This window comes from Pleurodeles waltl, chromosome 6 (assembly GCF_031143425.1).
Source record: "Pleurodeles waltl isolate 20211129_DDA chromosome 6, aPleWal1.hap1.20221129, whole genome shotgun sequence".
NCBI lineage: Eukaryota > Metazoa > Chordata > Amphibia > Caudata > Salamandridae > Pleurodeles > Pleurodeles waltl.
This window is the reverse complement of record NC_090445.1, coordinates 469,030,454-469,053,656: the sequence shown is the minus strand read 5'-3', so window position 1 is coordinate 469,053,656 and position 23,203 is coordinate 469,030,454. Positions and strand designations below refer to the sequence as shown.

Genomic DNA, 23,203 nt, shown 5'->3' with positions numbered 1-23,203 from the left:
TCGCTGGATCTAGTGCAGTGTCTGTTCCTGCTACCGGGAAGGTGAGGTAAAGGTTCCTTACTGATTGGCAGAGGTGGTGAGGCGTAAGTTCCTTACAGTTGCAGGGGACGGCATGCGGCATCGGTTGCGAGGCATCTGTTCCTTACGACAAGTTGGGGTCAATGAATCCTGCAGGTCAAGAAGTGAGGTGTCGACTTGGCGATATAACGATCATACTGCGGGCTACAGGTGCTGAGTTGAAGTTGGGCGCCACAGACATCGGTGATACGGTGTTCTCGACTCCCGCTGTGGCGTGACTTCGGAGGTGCGGTGGCAGTTGTGGTTGTTGCACTCAGTGGGGACCATGGCTCCGGTACAGGCAGTCGGAGAGCGGTGCCAGTTCCAAAGTCGCTCTGGAGCTGATGCCGTGTTTCCTCCTTGGTACACCAGAACTCGCTCCCCAGGGCCCAGGACCTGGATTTGGTCTTTAATGTCCCTGAGGCTTCTTTACTGGAGGCAAGCCCTTGGAGAACCTTTGGAAGCAGGATGTAGAAAGCCATGTCAAGTCCTTTCACTCTCAGGACAGAAGTAGTAGGCTAGCACAGCAAAGCGGCAGGCAGAGTGGCAGTCCCTCCTGCAGCATCAAGCTCTTCTTCCTGGCAGAATGTCCTCAGTCCAGAATGAATCTAACCCTGTGGTGTTACAGGTCCAGTACTTCTGCCCCAAGTAGGCAAACTTCAAAGAGAAGTCTTTGTAGTGCACAAGACCCTGCCTTCCCTGCCCTAGCCCCAGACACACTGGGGGTTGGAGGCCGCTTTGTGTGAGGACAGGCACAGCCCTATTCAGGTGCAAGTGTCTGCTCCTCTCACCACTCTAGCTCAGGAAGTCCCATCAATCTGGTGATGGGCCATCAGGATTTGAAGGGCACACCACATCTTCCTTTGTGTAACTGTCTAGAGGAAATGCACAAACAGCCCAACTGTCATCCTGACACAGACTTGAATTCCACAGAATGGTTAAGCGTGAAAATGCTCACTTTCTAAAAGTGGCATTTTCAAACCTACAATTCAAAAACAAACTTCACCACAATATGTATTTTTAAATTTCCATTTCTTTTTCTGCTCCAAATGGGAAATCACCCTTATAAGATATTTAAAAAACAAGCCTCATCTTCCATCTCTGAGGGTTGGATGACGCACTCCACGACTTACCTGACCTTAAAATAGCGGCCACCTGTAGCAAACTGCGGAGGGGCTTAGCTACTATGCGGGAGGCCATGCACCAGAGTCTCCAGTGCCAGAGTCCTTTACACTCCTGAAGATTAGAGCCCTCCCTCAGTCTCTGACCAAACCTGAAGGACACGACTGATGCACAACGGAGGAGCCCTGATTGTTGAAGAGGTAGTGGAGGGCCCATGAAATGGAGAGCTGCTTGCAGAGGAAAAGCACCCTGCCGTAGGGGACATTAGTAGGGCACAACATAACTTCAGCACCAATGAGCAAAAGACTGGTTGGGGGTTGATCATGGGGGCAAATGGAGCTATAAGGTACTGCAACGCCCGGGCTGTCTGGGACACTACTTACTCTTCACTGGGTAGCGCACTCGCATCTGATGGAGGCAACATTGCGTCCCCTGCCTCGGCTTTGCATGCTACGGGACCACCTTGCTACGGTTGTGGATGGTGACTCCCTTGGGGTGTGGTCAGCAGCTCTGAAAGCACTGGAGATGAGTGCTGCTTGATTGTGAGGTGCACACTCCAGCTTGGCTGCGACCATTGACTTGGATACAAACATAACCTGGTGGACCAAGTCTTCTGGCCTGGCCTGGCCTGGCCTGACAGAAAGCTGCATAATCATTTGTGGAGTGGCTGGAACTTCACATTATCATTGGAATATCCACAGCGGATGACGGAACAACCCCTGCGGTGCCACTGGCGTGGCGGACACAGAGAGCTATACATGGCTTATCCTGGGAAAAGCATAGTCGGCCCACGCACCCATAAGATAGACACCTCTATTAGAGATTTACTTACAAAACCAGTGGACAAAACAGTAGATCACCACAAGGAAGCCATAGGAGTGGCTGACCGTGCCGAGCCCGTCACACATGCCTTCCTGGAAACACTCTTTGGAGCCAGGCGCGTGGATATCGCAACAATTAAACAAGACGTTTCGGAGGACATCAAAGGTCTCAAAAAAGAAATGAGCAAACTTGGAGATTAAATGTCCAGCCTTGAACAAACTAATGAATTGAACACCCATCGCCATGAAATGCTGCACTTTCAAGACAAAATAGCAGAGTTACGCTATCAGGTGGGAGACCTCAAAAATAGATCCAGAAAGGGCAACATAAGAATCAAGGGTGTCCCGCTGTAAGCTTCTGGAGGGAATATGGAGGACTATGTCAGAAAACTCTTCCACTATGTCGTACCAGATCTCACACCCCAAGATATTGTATTGGACAGAACTCCTAGGGCATGGAGACATGCTAAATTCCCTGGGCAACCCATAAGACTTCTTAGCCTGCTTCAACTACCATCAGCAAAAAGAAACCATTATGGCAGCAGTTCGAGATCGCACCTACATAGACTTTGAAGGCAGCAAGGTCTGGTTATTTCAAGATCTCTCACCCATTACTTTGCAGTTTTGCCACAAATTATGACCTGCTACAGAACTCGTACAAAAGAAAAGTGTGTGATATCAATGGTCACCTCTTCCAGTTACATTCATATGAGACACTCCGGCAGTACTACCTATTAGAAGCCGACAAGCCAACGATGCATCTCCCTTGCCTATGCAGAGTCCCTCACTCTCGTCGGCGACCTTCAGGTGCTCTTCGTGGAAGAAGGTGAAATTGGTGGGACCCACTGAGATAGAGAGCAAGAGCGAAGCATCAGCCCTTCTTCATCAGCTACACCCCTGTGATCTGTCTTCCGATCCAGAAAACAATTAAAAACTGATTGCACAGCCATAGTGGAACTGAAAGCCTTTTAACACTGCTATAAGTTACCACTCCCTATGTTACACAGAAGGATAGCCCGCTCAGCCCCATCTTCATTGCTTGGCAACGATATATACTAACGGCAAAGTCTCCCACTCCATAGAGGTGATCTCTACTCCACCTGCTATGCTCCGGCAGGGTCCCCAACCTGTTTTTTTGAAGCGGTGCTGGGAGAGACCTCTTTTGTTGTACTCTTTCTTCCTGTTTCTGACATTCTATGCTACCATTTTCCTTTGTTTTCCCTACTTATCATTAATGCGAGAAACAGATGGTGTAATATATTCGCCTGCGAGATGCTAGTTGGTCGTACTCAGATGACCCATGGTCTGCTTCACAAACACACCTCCACACCATTTTTCCAATGGTGCAGATTACTTGTTATAATGGCAGGGACATGATGCACCCGCAAAACATCTAGCATTTTTGCCTCGCTCTGACAGTCCAAATGGGATATCTGTCTGGGGCAGGAGAAGCACCTCCTACAAGCAGATTGGAAGCATCTACGATCCAAGGGGTTTGATCTACAGTACTTTTTCTCTGGCACAGGTAAAAAAGGAAGGGGTGGCTATTCTCCTGGCCTTCCACTGGGAAAGTGGTTCAGACACAGGCTGATATCCCCGGTAGGCTTCTATCACTCTGCATCACAATACAACAATATACCTTTTACACTCGCTACCCTTGATGCACCTAATGAGCACCAAGATGCTTTTATCCTAGAAGCATTGGGTCGGGTGATGGCCCTCACAAATTAAGGATGTACTAATTGGAGGGGACTTCAACTTAGTACTTAATACGGGGCTGCACAACAGGTGGGACAAATGGGGCGTTTTCTGCTCCGAGTTTGAAACCGCTGACTAAATATGGGCTCACAGATGTCTGGCACAGTCACAACCCCACAGAAAGGGACTTCACCTCTTTTTTGGTGGCAATAGATCTCTATCTAGCCACTCCCCCGCTCTTGACATCCACCACTCATGTAGATATAGGGACAGTGGCACTTTCAGACTACGCTCCTCTTCACACCAATATACATCTTTCAGGCCTAGTGCCTCAACAGTGCACTTGGTGCCTTACTCATAGACTCTAGCAAAGTGCATGCCAAAGAGTTAACATGCGCAACTGCCGAGTTCTTGCGACACAATCATCACCCAGACACATCCATTTCAATGCTCTGAGACACATTGAAATCGGTACTTCGTGGCCACCTGATTGTTCTGGCCATACGTAGGGATAAAAGTGCTATGCTTAAGGGACAGGTGAAAGAGCTAGAAATGGACCATAAATGGACAGGATCTCATAAGACATGTGACAGTTGACTATAGAGAGCAAACGTCTTCAGACGCTGGACAGGGACAGAGTGGAATACGCCCTCATACACACCAAACAAAAATCTTATTTAGGGAGCATTAAAGCAGGGCGACTCCTAGTGCATCACTTGAGAACCCAAACTGTTTGACAACAGATAGCGGAGCTGAAGGGTTTCCAGGGTGAGCGCCTGGATCAAGTTGAACAAATTGCTCACTACTTCGAGCAATTCTACGCCCATCTCTATGCTGCTGAACACTTAGCGGAGGTAAACTTTTTGTCCTATCTAATGCATACCCCATTAGCGCATATACCCCTGCCACAGAAGCTCTGTGCTTAGACCACGATATCAGTGAGGATGAAGTGCTGTCTGCGATTTCTAATCTGCAACCCGTTAAGGCACCCGGGCATGATGATTACTCCTCAGAATTTTACAAACAACTTGCCAGTCAATTGACTCTTGTACTCGCTCGCCTACATAACTCCTTCATCCCCACGGGCACCCTTATAGATTCTATGAAACCTGGTAAAGACCCAACATACTGCTCCTACCGGCCGACCTCGTTACTAAATGTGGACGCCAAGATATTTGCCTGTACCTAGGTGAACCGGCTAGCCCCTATATGCAAGGCCTTATCGACCTGGACCAAGCAGGGTTTATCCCTGAGCGCAAATGCAGTGATAATACGAAACGCATATACCACCTGCTGGATAAGACTCCGCGCTCCCAGATACCAGCTCTTCAGTTATCAATTGACGCTGAAAAGGCATTTGACCGGGTGCATTGGCCTTATTTGTTAGCAGTGCTTTGGAATGCAGGCTTGGGCAAGTGGTTCATCAGCTGGGTACTGTGTAGTTACAGTGGTCCTAAGGCGACGGTTTGGGTGAACAGGCTAACATCCTCCCACTTCCAGGTTCCTCGGGGCACTAGTCAAGCTTGCTCTTTATCTCCACTACTTTTTGCTCCGTACATGGAGCCCCTGGCAGAACGTATTCGACAGAACCCCACAATATCTGACATTTATCTGGGGGGGAAGGGATCACAATTTAGCTCCCTGACGTCATGGTGGCCCTGACGCATCTCCTTCAGTCTTTGTTCCTTATAGTGGAGGAGTTGGAGGCTTTTGGTAGGGCCTTTTTGGTGAGCCCACAAATATCTCAAATTCTGAACCTGACCGTTTCGGCGGCAGATCAAAGTTTTCTTCAATGCCTCTTTCCCTTCTCCTGGGCTACACAGGGACTGGTGTACTTGAGACTTTGCATTCACTCCACTACAGTTCAAACCACAGTGTCTAACTATGGCGCCTTGCTGTCCAACATGCGCCTGGACCTTCTCCTGACTGGGCCTTATTACAGTGGTTAAGATGACACTACTGCCCAAAATTCTATATGTCATGCAGACGTTAACTTTGCGGCCCCCCCCTACATACTGACTAAACTTCAACGTTGTATAGAGGATTACATTTCAGAGGGTAAAAAAGTACACATAGCCAAGAAACAGACTTAAATGTCTCCAGGGGTTGGTGACCTGGGGATCCCTCCCCTTAGGCATTACTATCCTGCTCAACTGAGATATCTAGTGGAGTGGACCAGGCCCCTCATTGAAAAACACTGGTGCTTCATTGATGAAGCAAATGCAGGCGTACACATCTGGAAGATACCTAAACCCCATGGACCACCAGGAGGCTATATTTCTCTTATCCTAAGAGCCATGATGGGAGTCTGCAACAGGGTACAAACAGGCAGAAACCTTTCCACTCGACTCTCCCCTGTCACTCCGATCATAGGTAATCCAGACTCACCCCCCCACACGCACCCACACTTAGCAGGGATCCAGTTATGTGTTATGGCAGAAGCCAGTTACAAAAGGATAGGCGACTTGTTTAATGAATCAGGGCTTTTAACCTTTGCCAGATCCAACAATCTGGCATCTCGTAAGCCATATTGGCAGCATTTAACCATATGCCACTGGATCACTCACCCTTCGATTCGGCCACAGGCTAGCCGTCCTCTATTACCATTCAAGAAACGGCTCCTGACTAGAGATTGTGATAAACACCTACTCTCAGACATTTATACCTTTTATAAACACAGTACTGGCCACACCTATATTCTCAGTACAACAGCGTTGGGAGAGGGAGTGTGAGCGTCCCTTCACACCTACGGAGTGGTCAGAAATCCTCAAACTGGCAAATTCATCAGCATGTTGCACCTCGGGTAAAGAGACCCTTCTTAAAGTGGTCTACTATTGGTATTACACACCGGCATGCATGACCCGATAGAAGAGGGATGGGAATGTCCACTGCTGGCGGGGCTGTATTCAGGAGGTAACCTTGACATATCTCCTTTGGAGATGCTCGAAACTCCAACGCTATTGGTCTGGAGTCTTGGACACAATTGTCAAATTGTGCGACACAGCAATATCCTTTTAGGGCACCTGGATGTTTTAAACTACCCCTGAAATCTCAAAGGGTACAGGCAATCACACTGGCCGTATGGCCGCCAACAAGTCTTGTGAACACGATGGGGCACTGACACCATACCCACACAATTGGATTGGCTATTGAAAATCTGGGATTTACTGGGTATGGAGAAACTGACGGCCACAGTCGAACAAAAATTGCCACACTTGGGGGCCATGTTTACAATATGTTTAGCAGAAATTTTTGAACTCACTTGCTCTGCCTAGTTACGAATTCTCCATCTCACACCCACAGAATCAGTTCAGACTTAACTCTATTTAACAATGGGGGGGGATATCTTGACTTGATCAACATCATGCTCTGCACCTCAGTTGCATCACTTCAGTCACCTAGTCAGTGGTATAGGTACTTATCCTTCTCTCCCATGTTTCTCCAGCCTTCTCTATTCTTTCATTCTATTGGTCCTCATCGGCCAGTGGGTGTAGGTGTGATGTTTTGTACTGTTTCATATCTATCTCAAAACTCAATAAAAATATTTAAACCTAAAAGATATTTCTAGGCAATCCCCATATTACCCTATGGAGAGATAGGCATAGCAATAGTGAAAACCGAATTCAGCCGTTTTTCACTATCAGGACATGGAGATCACACCAGTACATGTCCTGCATTTCAAATAGACTGCATCTTGCCATTGGGGCTGCCTTGGGCCTACTTTAGGGGTGACTTACATGTAGTAAAAGGGAAGGTTTAGGAGTGGTAAGTGGGTGCACTTGCCAGGTCGAAATGGTAAAACTGCACACACAGACACTGCAGTGGCAGGTCTGAGACATGTTTATAGGACTACCCGTGTGGGTGGCACAATCAGTGCTGCAGGGCCACTAGTAGCATTTGGTTTACAGGCACTGGGTGCACACAGGGCACTTTACTAGGGGCTTAGTAGTAAATCAAATATGCCATCATGGAGAAACCAATCACCAACACAATTTAGACAAGAGAGTACTTGCACTCCAGCAGTGGTAGGGTGCCCAGAGTCCTAAAACCAGCAAGAATGAAATTCAGCATAGGATGAAAACCAGGAGGGCATAAGCAAAAAGACAGGGGATACCATGCCGAGAGCTGACAGGTCTAACAGAAAGGAAAGTGGTAAGAAAACAAAGATAAACTAACTGTGGAAGTGGGAGTGGAACCAGAAAAGGACTTTTTATGCATGTTATTTAGTCGTATGTTGGCTTTCTGTTCCAGTGGGGCTTGAAGTCCCCTCTTATCCATGAACTTCCAAATGCATATTCTTTAATTATCCATCATCTATTGACACACCTTTGACACTGTAAAATGCTGGTCAATTAATGTGCGGGGCTGCCAGTGCAGATTTCAGTGGCTACTTTGTAACTTCAGTCCTTTGGCGTTTTGTGTGGTAATCTGCATGGTATCTCAACATCAAGAATTGACTTGGCTGCATTGGTGCTGAAGAGCTAACTCTTCCAGCTCTATTTGTCATTTGACCAGCTATAGTATTTCTTAACAAGCATTTTAAGAGAAGTATCCTATAATAATGATGGAATGTATAAAGGCATTGTTGAGTGCCATTTAACTAAAATCCTCATTTTGTGTCTTTACTACTTTGGTACTGCATTGATGATCATGAAGACTAAGCACTTTAGAAATGACTTGGCAAAATTCGAACCTCTTTTTGTTTATTCTCTTGCAAAACATAGGAATGACAGATTTTGTGTTAAATGAATGAGAACACCCCCACAGACTCCTGTCCTGTGGCACAGAGGAGAGCATCAACCTTCAGGTATGAAACTCTTTCAGTCAGGGCTCTTTTAATATCAGCCAAGTAGTTTTGTTAACCCAAAAATTATTTTCAGATTTGCTTGCATTTGTAAGTGGGTTCAGATGAAGTGTCTTAGAAAAATAAGCCAATGACTTTGACAAACGTGCTAACACTATCTGTGTTGCACCCAACTCCTCTTGTAAAATGTTTCTGAAGAGCCTAGTGTAAAGCGTAGGCCTATTTTCCAGGAGTGAGCCACTATTAAGTCCCCTATATTTAATATTAAAAGTGTAGCACAAAAGATGGAAGTAATTATTGTGTTAGTAGATCTTTCAACACTGACATGGTATGGCCAACGTTTGAACAACAACTTACTCAATGGGAGGGGAGTTTCTAAAGCCTTCTCTTGAGTTTGTTTAAAGTATATAAGGTGGGGAAGCTTGACGACTGGAAGAAGAAGGAACTCCTCTGGGAATGGATGCATTGCTCAGAAAATAATGCCATTGAGGGTGGTCTCCCTCTTGTTTCGGTTGTTCAGGTTTCCACACCCTGAAGTTGCCTGGCAGACAAGGGATGATGTTGGAATCAAGCCCCATGATGATGCATTTTAATACCTATTTTTAGCTTTGCGGTGTGCATACATGAATATGTAGTTACTATATATATATATATATATATATATATATATATATATATATATATATATATATATATATATATATATATATATATATGTAAAATTGTTGTTGACATATTGCATTTTCTTTGTCTTTGTTTCTTTGATCATTATTGTCCTGCTGCTGTGATTATTGCGAGAATTGCATGTGTTTTGCTGCATTTGAAATAAAAGCTCACATTATTCTTTTTGTTTATGAAACTTGGGAAGTGCCTTAATAAATTCATTACTCAGACTGGGTGCTGCATTCCTTGTACTCCTTTCACTTTGTTCCTCTTGGTCTGAAGTAAAGCAGAACAAATTGCCGTAGTCCGGCAGTACGAGGGGGGGGGGAGGTTGTAAAATGTAAGATTCCAAAGTGAAAAATGTTTGTCAATAAGTCAAAAGCAGTTTCACAGGTTGCACATGAGATTCCCAGTTGGGAGAAAGAGCCTTATAATGTTCTCAGGAACAAATGGGGTTTGGGTGCTGGTTTGTGTGCGGGCTGGGATGGATGTTTTAGCGATGCTGAAGCAAACAACTTTCAATGTATTTACATAAAGTACCTCTTGAACAGGGTTGTAATTTATCTCTTTTAGGCTGAAGAGGCTGGATTATGTTATCTGCTTATAAAGCAGCTTGAACAAGAAAACTATCAATTAGAAAGGTAGCTGGTTGAAACTAAAAATAATGTAATTATGCTGTCTTGCCAGAATAAGTTATTTCAAGATAAGGCCGTTACGTATCAGCCTGTTACAAAAAAGACAGCTGTCAAAGTCGCTCAACACAGGTATCGGAAACGAAGGGGTAAAAACAATCAAAAGAAAGTTAATTTAGCTATTGCCAAAGCAGGTTTAGACTGGGACCCTGAAAAATGGGATATGAACATTTGGGAGAGTACTGATTTTTCAGATTCCCGTGATGAAGAGGTTAAAAAAGGTGGAGGCCAGTTTGAGCCAGACGAGCCGAAAGTGGATCACACACAGCCAGTATGTAGACGGAAAATACAGTGCACTTCATAGTACCTGGCAGGAATTGTGATGCACTCCCCAGAAGATCATACCCAGCAAGAAGCTGATGATGATATAGACAGATTCAAGTAGAGATCTGGGGAAACCTTACATGGATGGTGCAATTATTTGACACAGGAGCCTCTGGAGTAATGTTAGATATAGGAGACACCCCTAAGTTTTGTACTCTTAGCACTGACCCCATAATACTGGAGCAGTTCAGGAGTTATCCGGGTAACCAACAGATCACCCTATTGCAGCTAGCAGTCGTGGGGTGCAACCATAAGTGTCCTACAGAATCGGATTGGCCATCAAATGACAAGCCCTGGAACACCTTAAGAAGTGCAATGCAGAGAATTAAGGAGGAGGGAATGAAAACCTCTATTTTCTGGAGTGATGGTCTGAGTCTGTTAGACGGACCGATCTCTCTATCAGTGTGAAATAAAATCATTTGCCTTGCTCCTCCAGCTTACAAGCAAGTAGTAATGACTCTCTTAATTAGATAGGGCAGGCAATGAAAGATGTACTGGAGGCTGTTTGCGATTTGGGAGAGCAGGAGACTGGAATAAACTCTAGAGAGCCTCGAGATCTGAGGGTCACTCAGATAATAACAGAGTATTTAGGAGAGACATGTTTATGGTATTACTGAAGGAAGGTGTCAACAAGGATAGATTGATGGAATAGATACTAAAATCTTGTGGGAGATGTACCTTAAGAGAGGGCTGGATCGAAAGGAGGGCAGCATAAAAGGGAACAAGTAGGATAATAAACGGGTGAATCAGGGCCGGCCACAGGCATGAGGACAGAAAAGCAAGGGAAAGAAATGTTTCTTCACTGGGGAAAGAGGATGAACATTTGGACAGCGAGTGGTTAACTGCTGAGAGCAGGGAAGGAGAGGCATCTACTAGCGGATATGAAAGCATATATCCATACCTGACTTGGGTAAAAATTGATCGGTTTTAATCAGATTTGGAAATGGGCCAGGCTCCGGTTCCAGGATGGGCTCGTAAAGATAACAGACCCTATGTTGATTTAGAAATACACTAGAAACACAAAAGTTAACAAAGGGGCATTAAGCAACACCTGGGCGGAGGCCTCTTTCATTTATGGAAATCCCAAAAAGTTTACTGTTCAGCACTACACCATCACAGGGTTGGTTGGAAAACAAACACTTGCAGCGCAGACTACTGCTCAAATAAAAATAGGTAGAACACTAGAAAGAGAATATACTGTTTTGATTGTGCCCCTCCTGGAATTGTAGTGAATCCTATCTTATTTTAATGGGAGTTAGCTTAGCCTCCTGGCTTGCAGACTTGTGCCCCTGTCACCTAGTGACTTTTAACCTACTTAGCTTGCTCTGTTTAAGCGCGTTTATTTAATTATATCTTCTCAAGATGGCAGCTGTGCTTCTAGTTAGAAAGATGTTTTGTTTTATGTTATCCGTGCTACTTTGCAGTGCCATCAACATCAGTGTCAAAAGATAAATAAGATGTAGGTATTCACATGAGGTATTTTCCCACTCTTTTTCTTTTCAGGAAATTGTTTGTGATTGCCGCCCCAAGCATGTCTTATTATCCATTGTTTGTGAACAGGCCTACGTCAGGGGTCCGATCAGATCTGTGTAAATACATCTCAGACAGATAGAGGGATTCCTACCAGATACCGTTGACGCTGTCAATGCTACACGTCACCTTGATGCTGACCCAGTCTTCGTGTCCCTACGGAGTCTGATCCAGAGACCTCACTCCAAGGTAACAAGGGTTAGGGGCTCTTCTTATGGACATGGTACTGGCAGTTTAAGTTTAACATACCTAGCTCTCTTTAGGTTAAATATTAGGTTCATCGTGCTAGGGTAGTAGGACCTACTTCACATCTATACCATACTTTATGTTTGCAAGATGGTGGGGATCTTTGTGTTCATGAGTCTCGTTTTTACCATTCTGTTTCTTGCATTATTCTTTAACCTAATCATTGCAGCCCATGCAACTTATCATAGATTGCAGTCTTGTTAATAAAACCTATTGAAAACTTTACTGCATCTCCCTCATTGCCTGTGTTTGACTGAGACATGTTGTTCATGAGAGAAAGGGGTACTCTCCGTTTAACCACGACCTCCCTGAGATGTCTCACTCTTGAGTCCAAGTGTAAAGGCTGCCACGAATCACCTTTTAGTATTTGGGTTTTTGGTGAGGTGCTGCTTGTGAGCCGGAAGGGTTGGGACGACTGTTGTGATTTGTTGTAGGATTGGCATAGTCGCCTACAAACATTAGTACTGTCCTCCTTAAACCAACAGTCTTGCCTAGAGCAAGAGTCAAACTAGGACAGAATATATACTGGGAATTGACATTCTAAAGGGGATGACTTTGTACTTGGATAATGGTTGTTATCAATTTTGAATCAAAAAGATACATTTCAGTGGTAGCCATGAGGGTGGGCCATCTGAAGATACCCCCAGTGAAGGTGCTGCCAGCAACCAAGGTAATCCCCTTTAAGTAATAGCGCATTCCAGTAAGGCATGATGGAATAAGTAAAACTATAGAAGAATTGATTGATTGCTGGTGTGATCGCTCCAACCACTACTGAATGGAATAATCCTCTGTGGCTCGTTCGTCAACCTGATGGGTGCTAAAGAATGACGGCTGATTACCACAAGCTGAATAAACATACAATCAATCAGAATGTGTAAAGTGCGGCTGTTCATTCTCAAGGCGCTGGGGTGGAGGGGCCTCATCCGAAGAGCCACGTCTTGCGGGTTCTTCCTGAAGATGGTGAACGACTGGCTACATTTGAGGTGCAAGGGGAGGTTGTTCCAGCTCTTTGCTGCAGTGTAGGTGAAAGATCCTCCTCCGGTAGTGGTTTTGCAGAGAGATGGTGGGCAGGGCCATCTGGGCAGAGCAGAGGGATCTGGCTGGGGTGTGGGAGGAGACGCTGTGGTTCCGGTACGCTGGTCCATCGTTGTGTATGGCCTTGTATGTGTGGGTGAGAAGCTTAAAGGTGATTTGCTTCTCAACTGGTAGCCATTGGAGGGTGCTCGGGTGTCCTTGACACCATCACTTTGAAAGAATACAGAAACCTAAAGGGACCTGGTATGCAACCATTGATATTACCAATGCTTTCCTTTCCATACCATTGACCCATGAGTGTCAAGAGCAGTTTTCTTTCTCTCACTGTGGCAGCCAATTCCGGATGCTACAAATTCCTCAAGGCTATGTACATAGCCCCACCATCTGTATGGGGCTAGCTGCAGAACATGTGGATGAATTATCTGTCATTCCAGGGGTAGAATTGACCCATTCATTACATTGATAATTCAGGGAGAGACACAAGACCAGATGCAATCTCAATTGGAGCGGGTTGTGGAACTCTTGCAGAGTAAGGGTGGATGACGAAAGAAACAAGAGTTTCAATGGGGTGAACAGCAGCAGCGTGCATTTGACTTGGCAAAGGAGGCGATTCAACAGACTTTGGCCTTTTGGCCAGTACAGGAAGGAGACATTGCATATTGCCCCTGAACTGTTACATGCAGCTCAAATTGGAGCATGTGGCAAACACAGGGTACAACAAGAGTACCCCTGGGTTTCTGGACTAAAAACTTACCTGATGCTGGAGAGCAATATACTCCCTTTGAAAAACAGTTACTTGCTTGTTACTGGGCTCTAGTGGATACTGAGCAAATGTCCCTAGGTCATAATGTGATTTTAAGACCTGAGACTCCAGTAATGCAGTGGGTGATGAGTTTCCCTAAAACTCACTACATAGGACATGCGCAAGATGCTAGTTTTATACGCTGGGAGCGGTACATACAGGACAGGGCCCGAGTGGGATCAGCAGTGACAGCTGCAATACATGAAAAGGTGTCACAAGCCTCCATGCAAGATAATGAGATGATGCAGGAGTTACCACAAATAAGAGTCACTAGTGAGATGGGGGTGAGCCATTTGAATTCTTGTCCCCTGAGGATAGGAAGCATGTATGGTTCACCGATGGTTCAGCCAAGTATGTGGGGCCAAAAGACATTGGAAAGCAGTGTCATATAACCCAGTCACCAAGAATTTGTTTTCTACTACAGGAGAAGGGAAGAGTAGTCAATATGCAGAATTGTACGCGGTGTATCAAGCACTGAAACAAGAATTATATGGGACATGACACTGTTATTCTTGGTCTCCCACAATGGGTTAGCCACTTGGCTTCCCACATGGCATGCACATAACTGGCAAATACATTCTAAGGAGGTGCGGGGCAAAGAGTTGTGGCAAGAAATTTGGGAAATGCTAGAACAAAGTACCATTACTGTGTGTCAAGTAGATGCCCACTGTCCCACCAGTTCATTAGAATGCTGGTTCAATTCTCTTGCTGACGACAAAGCCACAATCTCAGAGGCAGAAGTGGTGACACCAGATTTTGGCCTGGTAGTGATGGCTAAGTGGGCGCACCAAAAATGTTGATATCTGGGAGAGAAAGCCACTTACGGGTGGGTAGAGATTAGAGGGATGCACATTCCCCTAGACTTTATAAAAACTGTGGTCATGCAATGTCCTACTTGTCAACACACACAACTGAGATCTGTCCCACAAACAGTCAAAGGTCAGTTGGGGAGAGGGAAATTATCGGGGGAGATATGGCAAATTGATTGCATTGGGCCACTACTGACAAGTCACAGGTGTCAATATGCTTGCACAGAAGTGGACACTTATTCTGGTTATCTGATTGCCGTCCCTTGCAAACGTGTCACCCAGCAGAACACTACAAAGACTCTGGACTTGTTAATGTTAGTCCCACTCCAAGTCCAGAGTGACAACGGGTCACATTCTAAAGGAAAATTGGTACATGACTATTTTTTACAACACAATATTGGGTGTATTTATCACATTCCATATTAGCCACAAACTGCAAGGCTAATTGAGAGAATGATTGGCTTGCAGAAAGCCCAATTACAAAAACTGTCAGATGGAACTTTGAAAAACTGGAGAGAGCATTTAAATGAAGCCCTCGATATTGTGAATAAAAGACCACTGACAAATGCAGCGACACCGCTAATGCGAATGTTAACCCCAGCATTACAGACACAACCTCATGTAGCGACCAACACCATCATGTACTGGGAAGCAAAACCAGGAGCCTTAGCTCCTTACCGAGCCACCCCAGAATCTGCAGGTCTTGATCTACATGCCTTAAAAGCTTACACATTAAAACCAAGAGACATGGCACTCTGTGAAACAGGTTTTGGAATACAGATTTCCATGGAGCATTTTGGATTGATAGCTTCCAGATCTGGGTTGGCACTCAAAAGTATTCAGGTCTTGGGGGGGAGTGATCGATGCAGACAACCAAGGAGATATTCAAACTGTTATCTTGAATAGTGGAGACACTGACTTGATAATACAGTCTGGGGACCGCATTGCGCAGATTGTGATTTTCCCAGTATATGGAGTTATAGTGAAAAAGGGGGCTGTCCCAGCCCTTCTTAAAGTGTGTGGGGAGGGAGGTTTTGGTTCAACTGACAAAAAGCCCTGGTGCTAAGGTGTTGGTAGAATCCCCAAATCATCCTCCAGAACCATCAGAAATCATTGCAAAGGGCCATGATAATATCTTGTTAGTCATGAAACCAGAAAATGAAAAGTGGGAGTGTATACCAGCTGACAAATATTATTTGCGAGAATGATCATACTATGTTATGTGGTCTCCCTTTTGGTGTGTGCGTGTGGGGTTGGGAGGAACCGAAAGCCCTCAGCTCCGAAATGATTGATCGACCACGGCGATCGACAACTTTACTGCACTTGACCAAAATGAGTCATACTCAACAGGCAAAGTACGATGGATGTTATATTCATCTGTCTGGTGGCCATACCATTGCCTGCAAAAGTTTTACTCAAGAGTTTTAATGCCACTAACAAAGATGGAGACGTACGAGAAAGTGATGTTATCATATTTTAGTTCTTACGAGTACTGTAGGTTTTGCCAAGAAACAATGGATGAAAAGTGGGACAACTTGAACCAATAGATAACTTACAATACTACCACAGGCGACATATGCTATTACATGAACTGTGATTCCCACAAAATCGGAAAATGTGCTCAGTTGCACCTAGAGGCAACAAAGGGGTCTCCTCAAGAGATCCTGTGGGAACAACAAACTCTGTTACTATCGAACCAATAAACATTGCAAACGAGTGGAAAATAACATATCTTGTCTTCACATGGTTACTCCTACTAGTTACATCAGTGTTGCTACCTGTGGGATGGTTATTCTCTTATGGAAATACCACCTTTACTTACATTCCTGCCAATATAACTGGTGGACTGTGTACCTTTACACAATTAGGATTCATGATGTTTTGATTTCATTCTGTACGTACTCGCTATCTTTTGGGCAGTTGCACAATATTCTAGGCGGGATACTTGTAGTGATTTGTATTATAATAAGGCTATGTTACTGTGTACAATGCACACCTAATCTGTTTACACTCTTTAAACTGAAAAGAGTTAATTTTAGACCAGGATGTTATGAGAGTTACTAGTCAAAGGGTAGAATGTAATTAAACACCGGCTCCATCTTGACCACCGACTTCATTTTGTGCTTAGCTTAGCTGCAAACCCTGTCACATTGATGGCGCAGTTATTTTTCTGCGCACACCTTAACGTGTTTTCGCTTATTCTCACCAAGGACCAGTAGCGGCTCTCAAGGATTCCTGGGGGCGGGTAAGGGGGGCTCGCAAGGGAAAATTTTAAAAGAAACTTACTTTCTCCACCAGGCGCTGCTCCTCTCTCCCACTTCGTTGCTCCAGGCACAGGCTCCCAGCCTGCCCTGTGCCAATCCTGGTGCTGCTCAGAGCAGCGTCAGGATTGGCAGGGAACGCCCAGCCAGGGCACTCCCAGGCAGACTGGTAGCCTGCACAGAGAGGGGAGTGCTGTGCTGTGCACTTCCCCTCAGTGGACTTCACCCCCATGGCCCGCCCCTTTCAAAGAAAAGGATAATAAATAAAGTTGCTCCTCCACCCTTATGGAAGAGCCGCCCCTGCCAAGGACGGGAGCATAACATGAGTGAGTAAAAGAGATAAGGATGTACCATGCTAAGAATGTTTAAGGCAGAGCAGGGTACAACTCAGTCTTGGAAGTACAACTTGGGAGCTGGCCAGTCTCTAGTGTGTTCTTTCAACACTGACATGGTACAGCCAGCATTTGAACAACAACTTACTCAACGGGAGGGGAGTTTCTAGAACCTTCCTCTTAAATTTGTTTACAGTATATAAGGTGGGGAAGGTTGACTACTGGGAGAAGAAGTAACTCATCTGGAAATAATCCCATTGAGTGTGGTATCCCCCTTGTTTCGGTTGTCCAGGGTTCCACAACCTGAAGTTGTCAGACAAGGGATGATGTCTCAGTCAAGCCCCATGGTGATGCATTTTTAATTCTTATTTTTAGCTTTGCTGTGTGCATGAATATATATATATATATATATATATATATATATATATATATATATATATAGTATTAATTGTTGAACTATTGCATTTTCTCTGTTTCTTTGATTATTAACCTTCTGCTGTGGTTATTTTGGAATTGCACATGTTGCTGCATTTCAAATTGCATTGCCTTAATAAATGAATTACTCATACTAAGAGTGCTGCATGCTTTGCATTCCTTTCACTTCATTCCTCTCGGTCTTAAGTAAAGCAGAAGACCATCTCACATGAAAAAAGTGACTTTGCAGCAGGTTCAGGCCTTTGCAGAATCAAGCAACGTAATGGACGTGCAACTAGAGGACTTTCGACCCATCATCTGATCTTTGATCTGTGGCAGTTCATTGATAAAGAAGAAACTGGTGAGTCGTCTTAGACGTGTCGGCCCCATTTGGTACCGTTAACTACAGCATCCTCCTTAAAAGTCTGGAAGCAGCAGATATCACATGTTTGGTCCTGAAGTGGATAGTCTTTCATTTCAAGAAGATCATAAGCAGTTCCTCTTCTGCTTGGTACATGAACAACTGCGGTGTCCTGCAAGGGTCAGTCCTCTTTCCCTTTCTGTTTAATATTTACAGGTGGCCCCTTGCCTTCTTGCTCCACTAGCATGGGTATGCTACAAATATGCTTAAAATGCTCCTCTTATCTTTAACTACCTATCTATGCAAGAGTCTCCCAGTTAAAAGACGAAAACCTTACTAAAACATTTGAATGTTTGGAGCTCTGTTGAAAACAATCGTGTGCTCCAGGCTTCCAATGGCCGAGAGCTCCAACATTCCAGTGTTTTCGTACACAGCTGTTGCTGTGAACCAATGCCCCACTGAGCCCGAGGGGATTTTAATACCCTCGGGCTCAGTGATTACTTTGTTTCATTTATTAGGACATTCCTCCTTCTAGTGGTGGAATGTTCTAAGGGCCTTTATATCTGGGCTATACCGACCATTAAAGTTCTGCTCCGTTGTTAAAGGCCCCTGCCTTCGGCTCAGACCTTTAACGCTGTTAAAGGCTATAACAGCGGGCTACAAGGCTATAACAGAGGCCATCACCGTGTTCTGGAGATGAGTAGCCAACAACATCCTGAAGATAAACCGGATTAAAGCCATGCTCTTAATTGACCCTACTTCTACCTTAGTGGAATGCTGCCCAAGCTCATGGTCAGATACAATGGGCAGCCACCCAGATCCTTTAAAAGAGGTGCAGGATCTACAAATTATTTTTGACAGTACCCCATCCATGGGAGCACAGTTTATTAATGTGACCAAAACCAGTTTCCCCCACATTTGCCTCATAAAAAAAAAAAGATTCTACCCTTAATTAATCCTTCTTTTCTTATTCCATAAGTTAACTGTCACATTTAGTATCGTTCCACTTCGCTAATTCACTCTACCTTTGATCTCCAGACACAATCTTGCATTGATTACAATTTGTTCAGAATACTGTGGCACTGATGCCTACATAAAGTGCCAGAAATTCGCATTTGTCACCAATACTGGGTTCAACTATAAAATGCGTATAAAGGTGTAAATCTATAATTGTTATAATGTTATTAGTCCTGAAGATGGTAGAGAGAAAGATATAAAAACAAGATTGCTGCTTCCGCAGTTAATACTATGCATACGTTTGGAGAAATGAAGAACTAACAATTATGCATTTATGATTTTTTATTATTAATTTATATGAATTGTATTTATTTTGCTGGGTCAGTCTAAATTTGATGTGTAGTAGTGTGTTTTCTTGTATAACCAAGAATGAGTTTCCGGCTGAAAACGAAAACATTTTAAAGAACGATTTAAAAGTTTAGTAGTAATGAAATACAGTGAAATATTTATTGGAGTTAATTCAAGAATAATTGTACTTCTTGTGTGGACACAGCACATGGTATTTTTGCCATATTGCTTATTTTAGTATGGGAAATGTATTTTAATCAAGGGAAGTATTTCTTCCTGATAAGATATTTTTGAAGTCTAGATGCTCACAACTATCTTTTCCAGCATACTCTGACAGATTGCCCACCGGCTGGAGCCTGGACATTATGGAAACGTGAGTGGTGATTAATGGGGACTACCTCCCATCATTGCACGTTTTTGTGGCCTGATTTGCATGAGCGGACAACAAGCTGCTCGGGTTGTGGTTGGATAAGCCCCTTTCCATGCATGCACAGGCCAAAAACTTGTCTCTACCTGTTTTGGTACACTTAGCATGCTCTGTACATTTTTTGACATTATCCCAAGTGTTTCCAGAAGAATTGTGGTCCAATCTTTTGTTCTTTTCCAGTTAGACTTCGGTAAATCATTGTATATAGGCTCTCAGGGCTTATTAGCACTGCTAAATCTTCTTCTAATTGCAGGTTGATTCTTGATACTGGTTTGAGGAGTGCTTGCAACCAGTGCAATTCCAAAGTTTAGACTGGATAGAACTAGGGATTGTATTACATATTGTTTGAAGATCTTGAGTAGACACCACACTCTTTAGATACAGCAAGGTTCATAGTTGCCTTTAAGGATTTTCTGCTTCATTAAGGTTTATGTTGCAGATTGGGTAGAAGTCTTTTGCTTAATTTTTATGTAAGCATGGGCAATACAGGGTGTTGATTGTAAAAGAATAGAACATGATTCTCCTTGGTATTGTAGCTGTAGCTGTGCATCCTTTAAACCAGGCCAAAAATCCCAGCAGCAGAACGTTGTATGTGGTTTTACGTTAATCGAAATGTCTCTACTAATAGATTCAGTTTATTGTTCCAAGATGAATTGCTAAGAAAAAAATCAAAATGCAGTAGTGCAAAAGCGCTTTTTTTTGTTGCAAAGTATAAGGGCCTGAACCTCAAAGACACACCTAAAATAAAATTTTAAAAAACACGGAGGACATCAACGAGTGAGTGGGTCAGGATATTGGGTGAGAGGATAAGAGGAAAGAAGTACATCAGGGAGGTAGCGACAAGGATGGTGGGGAGAAATGCGAATGAAGGAGACATAAAACATGGGAGAGTGAAAGAGCGCATGGGTGCGAACAACATTGAGTGTGAGGGGAGAGAACCAGCTGGATGACAGAGACAGCCTGGAATGGGGGAATCGCTGCTGCAGTCTTGAAAATTTTCCGTAGTTACAATTTAGCACTAACAAAAAAGGCCTGGGAGGAACCAATATGATATTTACATACAAACTTAGAAATGTGCTTACCTTCTGTTATTGAAGATAATAAATCAAAAACACAGTGACAGATTGGCACTCACACAATAACCTTCCAGCTGAGACTATAAGTTTGATTATGAATTCTACAAAAGTCTCCTTTGTATTGCTTCTTTGAATCTTTGGTCATCGACTTTTAGGAATCGGGGTATTGGATATTGAAAATGGGACCACTGGCACCTTTTCAACAACGGTTTGGGATTACAGTGTGATTTATATGAATGAACAGTATTCGTGCATTCCCCCATAGAGGGACTATGAATGATAGGATCAAGGGACGTTATCAAGCGTTTTAGTATTTTTCCAAATCATGAATGACGAGTATTAAATGCCCATTCGGAGTATTATCCCTTTCTCTTTTTTTCTTTTTTTCTTCATAATGTTGGTTTGGCACTACAGTTTATATATTAATGCAGTGATGTGGGAGTATGAATGGAATGTTTGAATTTATGAATGGTATATTTTTGTATGTAAAGGGAAAGGAGTTTATCTGTTTATAATTCATTGATATACTGCATTATAGCAAACCTTTGATTATCATTCAATATCTATAATAAAAAAGGAAATGTTTGTATTGAATTGTTTTAGCCTATATAGCTGAAATTCATTTGAAATAAGTGTTTTTGGATTCTATTATTAGAACCTTTGTTTGGAGGTGGGGGGTTTCTTTTTTTAGTTGATTTTGTCTGTGCCCCACTTCAGTATCAATTCTCTTTTCAGGACACCCTTTTCTTTTGATCAGATTGACCTGACTCCTAAAGTGATACATTTTTGCTGTAAGGTTAGTGTGTATACCAGATGCAGTAATGTATTTTAATCTTTGCTACTGCATTAAACACGGGTAACTGTGTAATGCCATAAAATTGGTAATGACTCTTAATTGTTTTAGACCATACCCAACTACTCCAATTTCTTTATTTGAAGAATACCATTCCCAAACCTGATTCCTTACGTTTTTAAAATAAACATTGATATTTCCAGTAAGCCTGGCTTGAAAGAAATATTGTATGATAATGTAAAGCAGTCAGTATATAGTTATCCAAGACACTTTAATAGCATTACAATTTCATGTGTGCACCCTAAAGTTAAAGCTCAGGCAGCTGGGTAAATAAGCAAAATGATCACAGCTGTGTGAAGGGCAAGCATTTGTTGTGAAAGAAAACAACTTCTGCCAAACCAAAACGTACTCTCTGCTCCCAACATGTGGATGGAGCCAAAACCACTCTCTTGTAATGCTGACATAATTGGTGACAACTGCACTGTCAAGCAGGCCATAAAAAGAATAGACTAGGCTTGTCTGTTAATGGAAGTGACACATTGGTATAAAACACAAATGGAAAGTATAACCTTTGTATATATATAGCAGTTCATGATTCAGTAATAATTGAGTATAATTAATGTTTTTAGAGATTATTGAGTTTTCAGTGATCCCTAATCTTGCCACATTCATATTTTGAGCTGACTCCTTTTATTGTGATTTGGTGCTTTGATGGTCAGGCTTTATTAAAATGCCTGCATCACATACAGAAGGAAGGTGCGTTGTTTCTTTTCCAACTGAATATATCAATCCAATTCCTTGCAACTTTAACCACACACACAACATATTTTATTAGTGGCACTGCCGAAGGCGATAATAATTGAGTCTAATGTAACTGACCATGTAACTGTAGTTCAGTGCTGAGAAAATGGCTTTCACTATTCCAGTAAGCAGGGGCAAGTTATGAACTTGGGATCTATCAGACAGCAGAGTTGCACATCCAGGGCATACTCCTCTTGCTTCTATATTGCACTTCAGTGTCCGGCAGGTGTTATGTAGAACACTCCATATTGTTGAAATTTGCAGTGTGTTGGTGTTGCAACCTAATCGATGTGTTGCATACCATATGAAGTGCATTTCCCTACTGTTTTTCTAATTGGACATATTGTGCCCTTCCTGTTAGTAAAACAGTTGTAAAATTCTGTAACTGTCTAGATAATTTGTCTGAGAATTAGATTCATATGGGTTTCGTTTGGGGATTTTGAATGTAAGTGCTGGATAAAGTAATCTCTTATTCTGACAAACGCAAGTATATATTCCAGTTTGCACTTTTTACATAATTCAGAGGTCTTAACATTGTAGCCTTCAGAATAGTTGCAAATATACTAAAAATCTACTTTTTTGCCATTGGTTGCAAAATGTGTCCAGCTGCAAGTTGCCTGAAACACCCTTAATTTTGATTGTGACTTGAAAATAGTTGGATTGGGCTTTTTACGTAATTTCATTTATCAGAGGTTACCTAGCTAGAATAATGTGCTTTGTTCACAGGATTTATAATAGTTTAAAACATTTTGCTTTAATTGCGTTAAATAATCTCTTGTCAGGAGTTTCCCAACAACATAACCAACCACAAATACAGGGTGGCCCAGCGG

At 43.3% G+C, this 23,203-nt stretch overlaps 1 long non-coding RNA gene across 5 annotated transcripts in view; it reads left to right on the top strand.

The window, feature by feature from the left end:
* LOC138299907 (uncharacterized) overlaps positions 1-23,203 on the top strand; it is a 770,123-nt gene that overhangs the window by 37,331 nt on the left and 709,589 nt on the right. For all 5 annotated transcript variants that reach the window (XR_011204848.1, XR_011204850.1, XR_011204851.1 and 2 more), the window contains exons 2-3: positions 8,423-8,505; positions 11,685-11,900. This is a non-coding gene — a long non-coding RNA (uncharacterized lncRNA). The remainder of the gene's footprint in view (positions 1-8,422; positions 8,506-11,684; positions 11,901-23,203) is intronic.